The sequence below is a fragment of the Silene latifolia genome, chromosome X (assembly GCF_048544455.1).
Source record: "Silene latifolia isolate original U9 population chromosome X, ASM4854445v1, whole genome shotgun sequence".
Lineage (NCBI taxonomy): Eukaryota > Viridiplantae > Streptophyta > Magnoliopsida > Caryophyllales > Caryophyllaceae > Silene > Silene latifolia.
The window spans coordinates 43,885,257-43,903,668 of record NC_133537.1 but is presented as its reverse complement, the minus strand read 5'-3'; the positions used below and the strand labels follow the sequence as shown (position 1 = coordinate 43,903,668).

At 39.5% G+C, this 18,412-nt stretch overlaps 1 non-coding gene across 1 annotated transcript; it reads left to right on the top strand.

Annotated features, from left to right (window-relative positions):
* Positions 1-7,834: 7,834 nt before the first annotated feature.
* LOC141625047 (small nucleolar RNA R71) lies at positions 7,835-7,940 on the top strand. The gene has a single exon (XR_012534846.1). It is a non-coding gene; the product is annotated as a small nucleolar RNA R71 (small nucleolar RNA).
* Positions 7,941-18,412: the final 10,472 nt, after the last annotated feature.

Genomic DNA, 18,412 nt, shown 5'->3' with positions numbered 1-18,412 from the left:
CGATCCAGGAGTTAAGTTAACCAGATTAATGTAATTCAGAAGCGTGCACTCAACTAAATTGACGTTACAGTTAAATTGCTATGGAGACAGATTCTCACATGTAAATTATCTAGCCTATTCGCTACATCATCACATTCCTACCATGGATCCCCTAGTCCTAACATAAAAGGAATTAGCTACTCATGTTATTAAGGGCGTCAACAATAATAATAATAAGTATACTAATGGAAGACATGATAAAACGATAATGATTAGGCATAAACAAAACTAGAGCAAGAGTAATAAAGGGAAAACAAGAATTTAAGCAAACAAGAATTAAGATGAGATTAAAGAGGAAAGAATGATTACAATCTTTATGAATCCGGCGTAGAGAACAATCCACAAAGCAAGCAAAAGGTAAAGAGATTAAGCAGTCATGGAAAGAGTAATTAAGAGTATCAAAGATAATCCTAATAATCTATTTACGACTTCCTTATATAGGGAAGCGTAATACTTAACAAAATAAAACAACACGGGCTTAGCAAGCCCGCATAAGTCAGCAAACCTCTCGATCGAGTGGATTCAGACCACTCGATCGAGGTCTTCTCCAGCATATGTACTCGATCGAGCAGATAAACCTCTCGATCGAGGAACTCCAATAATCACCAATTCGATCGAGCAGATAGAATCACTCGATCGAATCCTTGTGTCCGCCAAACCACTCGATCGACTATCAATTCTTCTCGATCGAGTGCTTTTCCATCAAATCAGCCTCTACTCCTCTTTGGCAGCTTCCTTGACCTTCCTTCACGCACTACAAGGCATGACTCTCGCTCCAATATTCCCGTCTCCTTATAATGCATGCTAAACAGGACGAATAGGGCGCGGTTTCACTACTTTCAGGTTCATTTCTGCAAATTGGACAAAACAAACCAAAGTAGCCAATTCGGGGCATTTTACAATACATAACGATACAAAAAGGCATAGAAATACGTGGAATAAGAGGCTAAAAAGACTATATAAATTGCACGTATCGAATCTCCCCAAACTGAACCTTTACTCGTCCTCGAGTAAACTAAATGCAAACTAATGGAACGGAAAAGAAAACTCAGAGCCAGCTATAACTTGTCTACTTGAACCAATTTAATGCAAAAGAAAACTAACAGTCATAGCTACAACAGTCAATACGCAAACGAGTTATAAGACTTCCATAAATAAAGCTGACCTATCGACCTTACAAGACCAACAAAATCGGACTCTCATGGGGTCACTCTTCTCTCATGAAGCAAAAGGTGAAATATATGTATAAGAGAGAAAGAGAATACAGTCACTCACCTAAACTGCGACCTACATAACATGCATGCAACAAAAATGACAGACGATTCAAGTACTATGCACACATTCCATCCAACAATGTCCGTCACAGCCGAGGGCTTATAAATAATATGGGAAAGTGAGGCTACAGGTGAGAAGAGGCAAAATAGATTATGGAAATGTGGAGGTAAAGCGTCAAGCCAGTTCCTTACAAGACCAAATAAAACCATCCGAATCTCAGCTGACTATAAAATAAAGTACAAGTACCCTTCATGGCACACAACTCACTAACCAAATACACTATCTCCTCAAAAAGATGTAAATAAGAACAGAGGAGTGAGACCGTCACAAACTTCCCTTTTTTAATACGATCTCATTTTTTCAAATACAACAAACTTTTTCATTTTTTTCTCTTTCTTTTTTTTCTGCTTCCCGTGTGATTTCACATTTTTTTTTTCTTTTTTTTTTGTTCTAATCACACGTTTTTTTTTTCACATGTTTTTCTTTCTCATTCCTTTTCATTTCACCAACTCCAAACAATGAAGACATGCCAAACTTGCACAAGGATGAATATACCACAAAAAGTCACACTAAACTAGCTTGACAATGGCAGGCTAAATTTTGAGTGTAGCTAATGGGCCAAAAGGCTATATTTGGCTAAAGTGGAGCTAAATGGGTGAAAATGAAAGAAGGGGAAAAATTGCAAGCGCCTCCCTGCATGTGACACCGACCACAAACCCGAATATATCCATTTGACAAGAAATCGAATTTCATAAATGTGCAAAAGTGACGAACATGTTATGCAAGGAGTACTACTCTTAATTTCTAATGAACTGGTCATGAATGTCACCAGTTATATGGCTCTAAATCTCAGAAATTGTAAAGTAGGTTGCCAATCTATCAGGTCAAGTCTACACAGTCAGCTATATGTTTGGCATTAACTCGTAGATATGCGTAAGATTAAGCTAATAACTGTCAATTAAATGCAAGGCTCAAGTAAAAATGACAAGTTAAAGTGCAATATCATCACGGAAATCCACCGTTCCGACTCAACCTATATGCAAAAATAAACGTGAATTTTTATGATTTTTCGAATTTTCTAATTTTTTTTTTTTTTTTTTTTTTTTTTTTTTTTTTTTAAAGAAATAAATACAATGCAACCAGAAAAAGGAAACGTGAATGCAAAAATAAATGCAAATGCAGACTCAAAGGATGCCTTACCCTCCCCAAACCAAAACGGACAACGCCCTCGTTGTCCTCCAGCATACACCAGCAGATATATAATGGGAAAGGGGTAAAAACAACCAAAAAATGCAAGAAAAACAATAAATAAAAAGGAGACAAAAAATAAATAAAAGAGCAAGAATGTACATACAAAACACGAACTTCCCCAAACCAGCCAGAAAACTGGGGAAGTGAGTAGACCAGTAGCTACTCGTCACCGTCATCCTCCTCGTCCACCACCGTGAAGTCTGGGTCCACCTGGTGCTCTCTCCTCCTCGTCTCCTCAGCTCGTACTCTCTCCTCCTCCTCAACGGTGTCTGCCGTGGATACCCCTCAGCTGGGTACCGGTAGAAAGACGGGTGTGGCCAACCCTTAGGGACAGGACGTCCTCTCCTCATGTGATACTCGTATAGAGGGAACAAAGCAAGTGCAATGTCCCGCTTCATACGAGCCTGCCTAGTAAGAAGCTCAAGAAGCAAACTATCACGGCGCCCTTGGTCTAAGACCGTGGACGCCTCAAAAGGTGGAGGTAGAACAAAATTAGCTGGATAACCTGGCTGTGTCTGGTCAGGTGCAAGAGTAGAAGTAGGAGTCGGGATCGGGGTAGGAATGGTCGTGGAAGACTGGTCACCCGTAGACGGTGTGGATCCCTCTCCGGTCTCAGGTCTCTTCCGCTTCTTAGAAGCGGACATGGTAGGAGGTGGAGCAAGTGAGAGGTGAAACATGGGTAGTGGTGGAGGTATCCTACCCCTAACAGTAGGCAAAGGGACAAGACGGGGTAGGGTGGTGCAAGGTAAGACCTCGGACAAGGAACCACATATCTTCCAAGTCCGCTAATCAGAAGCAAGCCAAGTCATGGACAGTATAGCTGCCAGGTTAAGGTACCTATCAGTGTCTAGGTGCTGTAAGTCACGAGGGAAGGCGGGGAAGATAGATCGGGCAAGAAAAGTGGCTATGCCACCGCAGACAATGGTGCCCGAAGTCTTTTGCCCCACAGTATGAAAATACTGAGCAGTCAAATAAGCAACGTTGAGCACAAAGGGGCCCTCGCTATCGATGTTCAGATAGCCTCCGAGAATAGACAACTCAATATTCTTCACATTGTTTGGTTCTTTACGGCAAAAAATGGTCCCACCAATGAGACGCAAGAAGTGACGGGCCGGGGGAAGGTGGATGTGAGCGAGCTTGCGCTCCGCATAAGGTGTTTGTTCCAAGGTCCACCACAAGATGCGTAGGACCTTCCTAGGAGGGTCCCAGTCACCGGTAGAAGATAAGCCTAACCTAATGCCAAACTCCTATAGGGTCCAAGTCGTGGTCCGGTTAAATAACCGGAAGGAAACACAAGAACTACGAAGGTCAGTGGCGTATGCGCCGGCACAAAAGGTGAAGGAGCTGAAAAACTCGAGGGTTAGCTCCCTGTAGGTCGTGGCACTCATGGTAATTAGGCCAGCCATCCCTGTCCCGTTCAGTATCTTAACTACGGCCTCGTAAATACCCAACCTCTCAAGCGACTTACGACACAAAAACTTTATCGAAACAAAGTCACAGCTCTCTAAAGCAAAGAAACGAGTACGATGTATATTGTTAACAAAACGTACCTCAGGGTAGTCTGGGTGCGAGTCAAGAGACTCATCGACACGGATCGTGACCCGGCCAGCAGCGGGTGTGGCTCGTCCGCGACCCCTTCCTCTTGTACCTGAAAAAGAAGCCCGTCCAGTGACGGAACGAGGTACTAAGGCAGCCCGGTTGGCGGCTGTGACAGCTGGTGACGACGCAGCAGGGGTCGTCACCGGAGTGGACACGGTACCAGTAGTAAAAGGAGAGGCTGTACTAGTGGAGGCAGTGGAAACAGAGCTAGAAGCAGTGCTAGCTGAAGCGGTGACAGCGCTGACAGTGGCAGAAACAACGGACACAGAGCTAGCCAAAACAGAAAAGGAGCTAGCAACAACAGTAGAGTAGTACCAACAGTAACAACAGGAAAAACGGGGGTACTAACAGTCAGAATGACGGTGGTAACAGCAGGGACCACCGTCTCAGTCGTGGATGGGGCAGTAGTTGAGCTAGTCGAGGGAAGGGAGCTACTTTCCATCCTAATCAAGCAAACAATGGGGGAAATACAATCAACTAAACGACAAAACAAGAAATCCCCCGAAATCAGTCGGGTTTTCGAGCAAAATCGCTAAACCCTAAACCCTAATTACTCTATTAAACTCGAAATAAGCAATTAATCAACAAAAGAGTAAAGGGGATACTTACTTAATGAATGCCCACAATAATTAAGCAAGAAAATCGACAAGAAACAATGCAAAAGACGGATTTTTGATCGAAAAACCCGAAAACCCTAATTCCCGAAATCTCTAATTCCCGAAATCAAACACAACCAAAACGAAATTTAAGGGAAAGAATGAGGGTTTTTGTCGATTTAATATCAAGGAAAATAATGTGGGTATTTGATTTGGTAAAAAAAAAAGGATTAATGGAGGGATTTGGGGGAAAATCGCCCTAATATAGCAAGAACAAAGGTGAGAATTAAGTTTAAATGAAAATAAGAGGAAGAAAAGGAACTTCGTGCGTATAATAGGCACTTTCAGTCGATCGAGTGATTTGAAATCACTCGATCGAGGACTTTGATATTCATTCTACTCGATCGAACAGAATTTCACTCGATCGAGTAATCCTCAGTTTTGGCATTTCGATTGAGTGTCTGAAACCACTCGATCGAACAGTTCTCTTAGGCATTCCTCTCGATCGAGTACAAAAAGTACTCGATCAATCTTTTTTCTCGTGTAACTCATCCCAATGCGATATAAATTCCCCAAACCTGCATAAAAACACGCAAAAACATATCCCGACAATACCAAATCACAAACTAAGTAGTCTATAGTCGATATTCGCTAAGCTAATTAGTCTAAAGTCTAAAAGTTCTAAAAAACGCAATAAAGAAATCCAACGGGAAATTAAATTTTACAAATTATTACACGGGGCATTCCCCGCTTATTGCCCAAAACACTTCAGTAGCCCACATGAGGGCTTCTTACTGGAGGTTCCTTCAGCATCTTTGACCGTCCTCTTTGATCGCCATGAGTTTGAATTTGAACTGGTAGAAGGAGAATAGTTGGCATCCACGTACGCGCGAACTATCTTCTTCTTCTTGATATTCCCATAAATATTGGCTTCTTTTCCAGTACTTTGATTGACTTTAATTGCACTTTGACCGTCACCGACTCCAGCATCCAGTTTTTCTGTACCTGCAGCAAGGAAGACAGAAGAATGTTCCTCCTTTTCGCTCTCAGTCTGAGGCGGAGGTGTTATAATAGCAGCACAAAATTCAACATTCTCAGCTGGAGTCTCTTTATCTGAGTCAATAGAGGACAGGGCATTGCAAGGTTGAGCTTGCATGGGAGCCCTACGAGATTTAGACTGATGAAAAATCAATGCTTCATTTCCTACCTGAAATATGAGTGTCTTCCCCCCGACGTCGATCACTGCAAGAGCAGTGAATAAAAATGGTCTCCCTATAATTATAGAGGTATGAGTGTCCTCGGGGATGTCAAGCACTACAAAGTCTACGGGAATAAAGAATCTCCTGATCTTGACAGGTATGTCCTCTATAACTCCTAGTGGCCGTGATATGCTACGGTCGACCATCTGAAAGGTCATATTAATGCAATTATATTTGGTCAAACCAAGCCTCTTAGCAAGAGAAAAAGGTAAGACGCTCATGCTAGCACCTAGATCGCATAGCGCGTTATCAATCAAATGGGTTCCTATATGACACGAAATTGAGAAGTTACCCGGGTCAGTCTGTTTAGGTGGCAACTTATTCTGAACTAAGGCAGTACCTACTTCAGTCAAAGCAACCGTCTCATGATCATTTATGTGCCTCTTACGTGTTAAAATTTCTTTCATGAATTTCATATAAGAGGGTACCTGGGTAAGAAGCTCGGTGAATGGAACAGTAACATGTAAACTTTTCAGGAGCTCAGCAAATTTCCCGAATTGTTGATTAGCCTTGTTGTTCTGTAATCGCCTTGGAAAGGGCACAATGATAGGAATTTCGAGCCCTTTATTCCTTTCTTCCAATGTCTCAGCGGGTTCAAACTCGTTTCCACTCGATCGAGTCTTTTTAGCTCTCGATCGAGGCCTTTGAGGTGACTTTTCACTCGATTGAGCATTAGCAGCTTCTCGATCGAGTTCCTCTATATCCACAGTTTTCGATCGAGGAACACTTCCACTCGATCGAACAATTTTTTCAGAATTTCCACTCGATCGAGTGGTTTCAACCTCTCGATCAGTTCCTTGAATATCTAGTTTACTCGATCGACCACCAGAACCATTCGATCGAGTAATATCAGTTGCATTTCTACTCGATCGACCACCAGAAATCAGTCGATCGAGTATTTTCTTCGTGCTAGGCATATTTTCAGCATTAGACGCCTGTTCATCATCAATAATAGCACTCCTCGGGTCTGATATGTCTTCAAAAGTTGACAATTTTGGTCCTTCATAAGAACGACCACTTCGCAGGTTAATCAAATTTATCGTCTCATGTGGATTCTTCTCGTATTGAGACGGTAAATGAACCGGTTTCCTCGTGGATTGGCTCGCGGCAACTTGAGTTTCAAGTGACTTAATCGAAGCTTCCTTTTGTTGGTCACTCATTTGCAGCTGCTTAGTCAATGATTGAATCATCGACTTTAACTCACCCAATTTAGTAACTCCACTTGAGGAAGCTCCTTGATGCGGCGGTGGAAAAGATGGAGGCTTTACAAAGCCTTGTTGAGCCTTATGAGGAGGGACATAGGGTTGTTGCTGCTGCGGTGGAGGAGTAGGATTGAGAACATTCTGACTGGTCCACCTCAAATTGGGATGGACTGCCCCTTGGTTATTGTAATAGGAACCTCCGCCTTGCCTATATTGCTGAAAGACAAGGACTTATTCCTTTTCTGTCAGACAGTCAACAACAGTGTGATCGTCATTGCTCCAACATCTCTCACAAGTGACAGTTTCCTGTCTAGTCAACAGATGAACTATGCAATCGTTGATCACCACTTGTCTGCCGCAACTCCAACTCACAAAACGAGCATTCATGGCTTCCAGCTGAGCCACAACTGCATTGTCGACCGAATGTAGTGTCTGAATACCGTCCCTCGGGTTCCCATACTCAGCACAATGGGTCGCCATCTCCTCAATAATGCCCCATCCCTTATCATCATCAATGTTCTTTTGGAATCTCCCATTAGCTGAGGCATCAAGTATAACACGGTGGTCATCATACAACCCATTATAGAATTGGTTTCACAAAAACCACTGATCGAATCCATGGTGAGGAAGAGACCTCACCAAATTCTTGAACCGACACCAAGCCTCATAGAAATTTTCATCAGGTGCCTGTTTGAAACTCGTAATCTTTCCTCTCAGCTGATTAGTACGTTGGGGAGGAAAGTACCTTTTATAGAAGGCGAGAGCAAGAGTTTCCCCGTTGGTAATACTAGCTGCAGTGCGATTAAGATCAGTGAGCCACTCCCTGGCTCCGTCAGTCAATGAAAAAGAAAACAGGACTTCCTTTATCTTGTCTTGGGTCACTCCCTTAGTGGCGGGAATGGTAGAGCAGTAGTCAGTAAAGACCTCCATATGTTTTCGCGGATCTTCACCCGCCACACCTCGATAAAGATTTGTTTCGACCAAATTTATATAGGACGGACGGATATCGAAAGTGTTACCATCCTCTGTCGTGAGCTTGAAACCCTTAGGAATCGAGGCAGCTGTGGGCTCTGAGTGACTCGCAATGTTAAGCATCTTTACTGGCTTGATAGCAGAAATAGAATTGTCTTCTTCACAAGACGAGTCTTCTACAAAAAGAAAGTGTTGTAGCTCGGGATCGAAAGTACTCAAGTCTTCCTTTCAAATCTTTCTTTGCAGACGGAGTCTATACCGAAAAGATCTCTCTGGCTCAGGATTAGCTGGGACTAATTATGACCTGTTTGACCTGGGCATACACAACACTGAAAGAAATAAGTGAGAACTGTCTCAAGGAATAAAAATTCCCTGAGACGGATACAAATAAACGAAACAAAAGGCAGATAGGGCTATTGCCTCCCCGGCAACGGCGCCAAAATTTGATACTGTCGTTTGTGTACCAAAAATAAACCTAGATATACTAATGGAAGCTAGCGATAAGTAGGGTCGATTCTCTACAGGGAGGCTAGATATCTGTCTAAGGTTAGTATATTTAAGTCACAATATAGGGAGTTTTAATTTGATTTCTAAACTACAGAACAATTAAGGGAAAGAGAAATAAGGCAAGAGCAATAAAAATGAGAAAATACGATAAGAGTGATCAAATAAGAGAGGGTATGCTAGGATTTCGGTTCACCATGGTAATCTATCGACTCAGTTGCAAATAGCCTAGACAATCTACCGTGAGATGGATAAGGGAAAGGTCCTTCCAGTCCACTTTCTATCCTAGATTTCCACTAACTTAACTTCCGTCCTCATTAGGGTAGTCTACTGTTCATAGCAGGTCTATTTATTCCAATCTTCCGATCCAGGAGTAAAGTTAGCCAGATTAATGTAATTCAGAAGCGTGCACTCAACTAAATTGATGTTACAGTTAAATTGCTATGGGGACAGATTCTCACATGTAAATTATCTAGCCTATTCGCTACATCGTCACATTCCTACCATGGATCCTCTAGTCCTAACATAAAAGGAATTAGCTACTCATGTTATTAAGGGCGTTAACAATAATAATAATAAGTATGCTAATGGAAGACATGATAAAACAATAATGATTAGGCATAAACAAAACTAGGGCAAGAGTAATAAAGGGAAAACAAGAATTAAGTTGAGATTAAAGAGGAAAGAATGATTACAATCTTTATGAATCCGGCGTAGAGAACAATCCACAAAGCAAGCAAAAGGTAAAGAGATTAAGCAGTCAAGGAAAGAGTAATTAAGAGTATCAAAGATAATCCTATTGACCTAATTACGACTTCCTTATACAGGGAAGCGTAATATTTAACAAAATAAAATAACACGGGCTCAGCAAACCCGCATAAGTTAGCAAACCTCTCGATCGAGTGGATTCAGACCACTCGATCGAGGTCTTCTCCAGCATATGTACTCGATCGAGCAGATAAACCTCTCGATCGAGGAACTCCAATAATCACCAATTCGATCGAGCAGATAGAATCACTCGATCGAATCCTTTTGTCAGCCAAACCACTCGATCAACCATCAATTCTTCTCGATCGAGTGCTTTTCCATCAAATCAGCCTCTACTCGTCTTTGACAGCTTCCTTGACCTTCCTTCACGCACTCCAAGGCATGACTCTCGCTCCAATATTCCCGTCTCCTTATAATGCATGCTAAACAGGACGAATAGGGCGTGGTTTCATTAATTTCAGGTTCATTTATGCAAATTAGACAAAGCAAACCAAAGTAGCCAATTCGGGGCATTTTGCAATACATAACGATACAAAAAGGCATAGAAATGCGTGCAATAAGAGGCTAAAAAGACTATATAAATTGCACGTATCATATGACAATCTTACTAAAAATGAATCATTAATATATGTATGAAACATGCCATGTGATATGCCAAATCACCCTATTTAAGTTAATATCGTATATTTGGTCCGGTTTTATGGATTATTGTGACAATTAACCTTTTAAAATCACACAATATTACATAAATCAAATCTATGTCCAAGTTAATTACCCCAACCTTCTTGGGACTCAAAATTTAGCCTTCACTAAACATTTGACAATAATTCAACTTGATATTTTATTATTGCTCTTTAACCATCTCTTATTCATAATAATAAAGAAATAATTCCCAACTAAGTCATAAAAATTCGAAAATTTCCAAATCATAATTTTGTATATTCTGGAAAATTTCCAACATTCCAAAATTTTAATAAAACTTGCCTTTAGATTATTTTAATTTATTTCACAAATAAATCGTATAAAACATAATTTTAACCCTTTAATTCAAAATTAAACATAAAATTATGCAATAAATCAAAATAAAAATTTTGGATATTCTAAATAAGTTTCTTGAACCTGGAAATGACAAATTTTAAGCCCAAAATCGAATTTTTATATTAATGACTATTAAAGTTGCTATTTATCAATTTATATCTCATAAAAATTAGTAACCATTTAAATCATATGAAATTTAACATGCAACTTTAGATCTGATGTTCATATCATATATACAACATTGGGAAAAACTTTCATGCCATAAAATTCAGTGTAGCTATTTTTGCTAAAATAGTCACTATTTATGTGATTTTTACATCTAAAAATCATAAATCATGCAAAATTAAACCATATTATCTCAAAATTTACATACAGTGTGTAAATATTACATGTGATAACATACTAAAATTTCATGGGCATAAACGAAGTCTAACTAATTTTAACTAAAATACCTCCATTTAATCAATTTTTATCATGTAAAAATCATAAAACATGCAATATAAAACCATTTTATACGAAATTTTACATACAATGTGTAAAATATGCATGTGAGGTCGTGTAAAAATTTCAAGGTCAGAATCATTGTCTAACTAAATTTAGCATTTTAAGTGACATTTTTTTCAATAAAATGTGATAAAAATACTAAAAAACATATTAAAGAACAATAAAATACCATAAATCATCAAAATGACCTAAAATCTATTTAGGACCAGAATGTTTAATATGCAAAAATTTCGTGGCCTTTATCATTATAAATCACAAAATACAAGTTTTATATGTTAACATTTTAACTCAGAAAAACAAAACCGATTATGCAAGCAACAACTCTTGCTCTGATACCAATTGTAAGATTCATTAATCTCTTATTAGACATTTCTAATAACTTTATTAATTTATTTTAGTCATAAACTAATTAGATCTTATGCATGCTTAACAAAAATACAAAGTAAGAAGAAATCGGATCTACTTACAATGAGGGCTGAATGGATTATACTAATCGGTCTCCTACCAAATTAGTCTTCTTAAGAAAATCCAAGTGCTCCACCAAAACCCTTGGATTCAATAGTAGAATCTACTTCTCAAGGATTGTACCAAGGAAATCACCCTTAAATCCTATACTAATTTTATACTAGAATTAGTATAAGAGCCCTTAAATAATAACTAATATTATTTGGTTACTACTTCTAGTAATAGTGGAATAATATTAGAGATTTTTGAACAAATTAGGCATAAAACCATTTTTATTTGTGAGAGGATGAGAGAGTTTTTCATGAGGAGAAATGAATGAATCATTAAGGAAACTTTACACTGGAGTATAAGAGAGGGGGGTGGCACCAGTTTTTGGACTCCATGGGGAAGGGTAATTGCTTTCCTTTTTTGTCTTCTCAAAACACTAGGTATGTAAGGGCTAGGTTTAGGAGTCATCATAATGTTTTAAGCATCTTATGCTAAGAATAACACAAAACCCTAAACACCCATAATCACCCATTAAAAAACGGTCCCCACTAGCTAATATGAACTTCCATTTTACAATTTGTAATTTGTCAATTGTAATGTGTGACATGTGACAAGTAATATGTCATTAGAAATTTAAATACATATTTAACTAATTAAATATCATTTTAAATCAAATAATTATAATTAATAAATTAACAAGTAATTCACAATTACATGTATATAAAATGGGTCATATTAAGTCTAGTTAATATAATCTACAACATTTTGTAATTATAGTTAACTAATTTCTCTTATCTCAAATGTTTCATAAACATTAATCAATTTTAGTAATATAACAAATTAATTACTAAATTGAATCTTATTTAATCACATTGCAATAAGATATAAAACTCTCTCTTATAAAATTTGTTCAATTTAAGGAATTAATTAACTTGTATCAACATACAATTAATCAAATAATCAATTAAGAGTGTTACCCTAGAGGTATGACCTTAAGGGATCAACTGATCACCACCGTCATACGACAGTAATGTCAAACTCTAGTCAGCCAATCATTACCGATTAATGTGGATCAGTTGACAATAACATATTACTTTCCCCCATGTATTCTTAATATGAGATTTAAACATGTGATCGCATTATTGTCGAGGACACATACTCCAACAATCTCCCACTTGTCCGCGACAAGTGTGCATCATCAATTCTCTTGTCCTATTACTATCTCCCACTCAATGCAAGGTGTCTTGCAGGTCGTACTTGCATTTGATCTTATCATGAGTGATTTCCTCGATCTGGAGAATAACTGTCTGACCGGAATTATCTACCGTAGATACCTTCCGAGCGTGGCCACGCATTTCCAGTTCATTACTCCTCGAGTGGCCTTGAGATATAAGATAACCCTGACAGGGATGGACAATTCCTATTACACTCTTCCCTTCGAATAGCCACAGCTCATCATGACCCAAAACATGCCCATTTGACCCCAATTACGAAGGTCATAGAACAGAAATCAAAGTCACTCTGAAACTGTGCCATCTTAGGCGAACAGTCTTTAGTCAAAGAATCGACTCTAGTCAGCTAATCATTACCGATTTATGTGGATTAGTTGACAATAAAATATTACTTTCCCTCATGTATTCTTAATATGAGATTTAAACATGTGATCGCATTATTGTCGAGGACACATACTCCAACAAAACTACCAGTGCTAATGCCTCCCCAACGAGATCAACCTTTTGGTTTATATCTCACAGTCACCGAAAGGCCATGGGGGCTATGCTCGCACAGACCATTGGAAAAGAAGAAAGGGCTATCTACTACCTTAGTAAGAAGTTCTTGGAGTACGGGTGTAAGTATACACCTCTCGAAAAGACATGCCTCGCTCTTGTGTGGGCAACAAAGAAGTTACGCCACTACATGCTTAGCTACTCTGTCATGGTGTATTCTAAAATGGATCCCGTCAAATACCTCTTTGTAGATACCTCATTTCTACACCTTCCGCCAACCACCCAGTGATGATTGGGCCGCATGTTTGGTACGCGGAACGATTTATGACAGTTCGTAAGTTTATCATCAAGTGATATCTCAAATACTTGTGTCTAACCCTTGGTCGTCATCTACGCGCCGATACGGTCGTTTTGACAGTAATTAGAGTTCATTTGGAGTCCGGATCAAAACCGCTTCATTTTCTGAGAAACCGTTTAAAATGCCGAGTCGGAATGCTCTAGAATATTTCGGATATTTATTCCATAATTTAATTTCTTATCTTTTGGTAAAATATATCTTGTATATCTTATTTTAAGGAATAAGGAAGTATAGATCTACCGCAATTCCATAATAGAAACGCGGAAATCTTTCTTCCGCAGGAGGAAACCTCTGGGGAAATGACGCAGCAGATGCTGCGCCTCTTGGAAGGATCGCAGCAGCTGCTGCGCCCTTTCTCCAGCTCGTTTCTTCCTGTTTTCAGATTTTTTCCGTGATTTCTTTCCAAAGTTTGAGTCATTCCATAACTCTTCACATATTTTAGTATAAATAGAGACTTTCGGTCTTCAAATTTTTCACGCGAGTGTCTGCCCTTCTCTTCTCCTTTTGCATTCTAAGACCGTGCTCTAAGCTTTCGACGCCTACGTGCTTGATCAATCGACCATGTAAGCTCAGATCATTCTGAGTTCCAGTCACATTGCATGACCGACCAATTTGACCACTACACATCAATCAACTTAATCTAAATCCTCTAACAAGGGCACTTTCTACATACATTCGAGTCGAGCAATCACTAAACGTTAACTTAGTTAATCTCGTTTCGTCAAACATGTAAGTCTGAGGGTGTAAATCCCATTTTTTTACTGTATTTTATTTTAGTATCAATTAATGTAAAGTTCATGTCAAAAATACATTCAAAATTGACTTTAAAAACCCTTTTATCAAATTGTTTTTACGGAACAGCAGCAACCAGACGTCGAGAAGAAACGCAGCAGCAGCTGCGCCTCTTCGAAGGGTCGCAGCATCTGCCGCGCCACTTCCAGAGGCTGCCGCTGCTTCTGCTCTTCTTCTTCTTCCCTGGTTTTTCTGTTGTTTTCGTTTCTTTTCTTTTACTTTCTTATTTTCTTTCATTTTTTTGTACATAAAATAAATTTTAATGTATTCCTTTTAATTATCGCGTTTTGTTTACGACTTAAATCCCTTATAATTAATATTTGCGGGTTTTCGTCACTAAATCAAACCCGGATTTTAGAACCTCGATTTGTCCATATCAAGTTTCTGGAATTCATCCTTTAAACATATTTTCATTGCCTGTTTCCAGTTTATCAAGTTCTTTCGAGTTCGTTTCCTCCATCGTAATAAACCTAATTCGTTTTAATTCGTTTATAGTTCGTTCCTAACTCGTTTTAATTAGTTTTAATCCGTGTTTATCGCTTTTATGACGGTTACACATATAATTAATATGTTAAATCACTTTCACTTGAGTCAAATATCGATAATCAATAATAAAATCTACCAACCCGCGGTTCTGACTTCACAGCTAGAGTCCAACTCAGGAACAGACGCAGTAGTAGCTGCGCCTCTTCCAAGGGACGCAGTAGTGTTGCGCCTGTTCTGAGGTGAGTTCTGTCCCTGAACTTCCGTTCTTGCTTTGACCTAGCCTTTAATTATGTAATTAATTGACTATTAACCATAATATCACTCTTAATCTGTCTTATTTTTGTTACTTTAATTGTTAACCCTTTTATTTTCTTTTATTTTCTTCAAATTTCCGTCTTGATTGTATTTTTGACGTAAATCAATTAACCCTTGTAATTCATTGTAATTTTAATTAATGCTATTTTATTTATTGCTATCGTTTCTCGTATGATTTATTTACTTGGTTTTCACATGTAACTAATTCTAAATTCATATTCGACATAATTGAGTGCTAATTATTTGTGCACCGACATAGTTTAATTCACATGCTAGGATTGAAACGTTGTTTGTTGCATTACATGCATATAATCGACGACATATCAACTATAAACGATTTCCCTAATCATTAGTAGAGTTGCTATCGTGGCGGGCGGGATTAGGTGTTCAGTAAAAGGACTTCCTAATACGTACCCTCACCCCTTGCTCCAGATCTCTGTGAACATCCGTGTTCATTGGCATCCACGAGAGTCATTCTAGACATAGAATGCTAAGGTTAACGAGTTCTTAGTGTTCATGTCACTACTTTGTGTCTTGACATGGCACGAGGTATTCGAATGGTTACAATTTCCCATAAAAAATTGGTGGCGACTCCACAAATGCAATGCTTGTCCCAAGCGCCCCCGTGGCCAATGTCCACAGTTTGGCGACTCCGCTGGGGAATATACACTTACGTGTTACCCAGGGTGAAACTTGCATGAGGTTGGGGAATAGTTTATATGAGACAGTTGTCGGTTTTCATTACTCGACCTTCTTAGGTCGTTTTATTCGGCCTTCCTAGGCCCAACCCAACCCACTCGACCAATCGTCCCGTCTGGACGGTCCAAATTCTTATCTGGGCCTAAGGATAAATAGCGATTGACGTCAACCATACCGTGATGCTTACTCATGTTTGTATCAAGGGCTTTCACTACTCGAGGAAATGGACTAGGAACCGACCTTACTCATGTTTGGCACGAACATCTCCACAGACTAGGGTTTGCTTGCTTGGTATGGCAACCTACCTTTTAAACCAAAACCCTTTTAAATGCACTCAGCATACTGTCATAATGCCTGTATGAATGCTTGTATCATATGTGATCACCATTTTGTAAACAAAACCATGACGAAATTTCTGTAAAATCAAAAACCCTTTTAAAATGTAAATATTCTTGAAAGTGGCCTAAAATAGCGCAAAATGAGTCGAAACTCTGTCCAAATGTCCAGTCAAAATTCGGGCCTCAAAACCCATTTCAAAAACACACCTCGAGTCAACACTCCTACAACTACACTACAGTTGCCTAGGACAAACATTTCAAAATTTGTTATTTTCGAACCTCACTTAACACAGTGGCACACCCCCACTTTACAAGTTGAGTCTTTTTGAGTAAGTGTGCTAAAATGGGCGATCGTGTTTTGATTCGTCATCGTTCTCCAATCGTCAGTTTCCAAGATGCCTGGAACTAGTCACGCAAGTGTTAATGGACAACCCGGAAATGGTAATGATCTAATCCTAGCTGCGCTCGTCCGTCTCCAAACAAGCCAAGACCAAGCTTATGCTCGCCTCAATACTATTGAAGGCCAAATTGTTGCTGTAGAAACTAGACTTCCTCCTGCAGAGAATGATGTTCCTGACATGAGCGTGCATGATAACCTTCCACCCTTTGTGGGACAACAAGAAGTCAACCCCCCACTAGGTCCTACTAAAGCTGAAAAATGACTCCAATACTTGGAGGAACAACTAATGTACCTTAAGGGAGATGACATCTACAGGGAGAACAATCGCAAGTATGAGGCATTAAATGCTCAACTGCCTTCCAACTTCAACATGACTGACATTCTAAAATTCAAGGGGCATGAAAACCCTTTGAACCACATTTGTGCTTTCAAAGATTACATTTCTATAGAAGGCATCAAACCCGAGATGTTCCTAAGGATCTTTCCTTCATCTCTCGACACCATTCCTAAGCAATGGTCTTACTCTTTGGAGCACAAGAAAATTGCCACTTCGGACGATGCCGTAATTGAGTTCACTAAACAATACGCGGATAATGCCGAGATCCAAGTCAACATGCGCACTCTAGAGGTTCTTACCCAAAATGAGAAAGAAGGCTTCACCGACTTCCTAAGTAGGTGGAGGAAGACTAGCACAAACTTGTTGAACGTCCAGACGAAGCCACTCTTGTGGAAAAATTCGTGGATCATCTGAGACCTATTTATGCAAACCATTTGAGATACCAAAACATAAAGTCTTTCAAAAATCTGACTGTGCTAGGGACGAGAATTGAAGACGACGCCCGAAAAGGGCTCTTGTCCAAAACGGTAGGTCGCGGATAGTAAGGTTCAACGAGTCGTTCTTATGGCTCCACTAGTAAGACCGTTAGGTTAACCTTGTCGAATCATCAAAGAAGAGTAACCCACAAAGGAAGTTCACGAACATTGGTGATTCATATTCCAACGCTCTAAAAAGGTTGATGAAACAAGGTAAATTCCAACCCATAGGACCTACACCTGACCCAGAAAAGAAGTCTAAACTCTGGGATGAGAATGCATACTGCGAATATCATAGAGGCAAGGGACACGATACAGAGAAATATTTTAAGCTGAAACATGTCCTTCAGGATATGATCGAAGATGGTCGTTTACCCATACCTCCCGGAGGCAAGCCTAACAATACTCAGAATCCTCTTAGAATTCTGATGATCACAGAGGAAGAATCCACCTTGGATTGTGATGTGACCATAAGTAGAGCACATTTAGTCCCCGAATTAGCCTTGTTCCCATGCTTTTTAGTGCATATTTGGGTCATTTATTGTCTTTAGTTCTTTGTTTTGCATATTCTTTGAGGTTTTGATCCCTTGGTAGGAAAGGAGTGCAAACCTTGCATTTTCATGGCAAAATGAGACTAAATTGATTGAATTCAAATGACCAAGCATCAAGGAGAGACAAGATTAGAAGGCCTTTGTACATACTATAGTAGATGGGCAATGATGAGAAAAGATCCTTGCATCCCCGAGGAAATCCCCAAGGATTTTATGAAGAAAAAGGAAGAAAAGAAGAAGAAAGCAGACTGCCCAGCAATCCGTGCGTCTTCCCCAGAAGACGCCCGTCTCCATCACCACAATCCGTGCGTCTTCCCCCCAATACCGTCTTTGTACATACTATAGTAGACGGGCAATGATGAGAAAAGATCCTTGCATCCCCAAGGATTTTATGAAGAAAAAGGAAGAAAAGAAGAAGAAAGCAGACTGCCCAGCAATCCGTGAGTCTTCCCCAGAAGATGCCCGTCTCCATC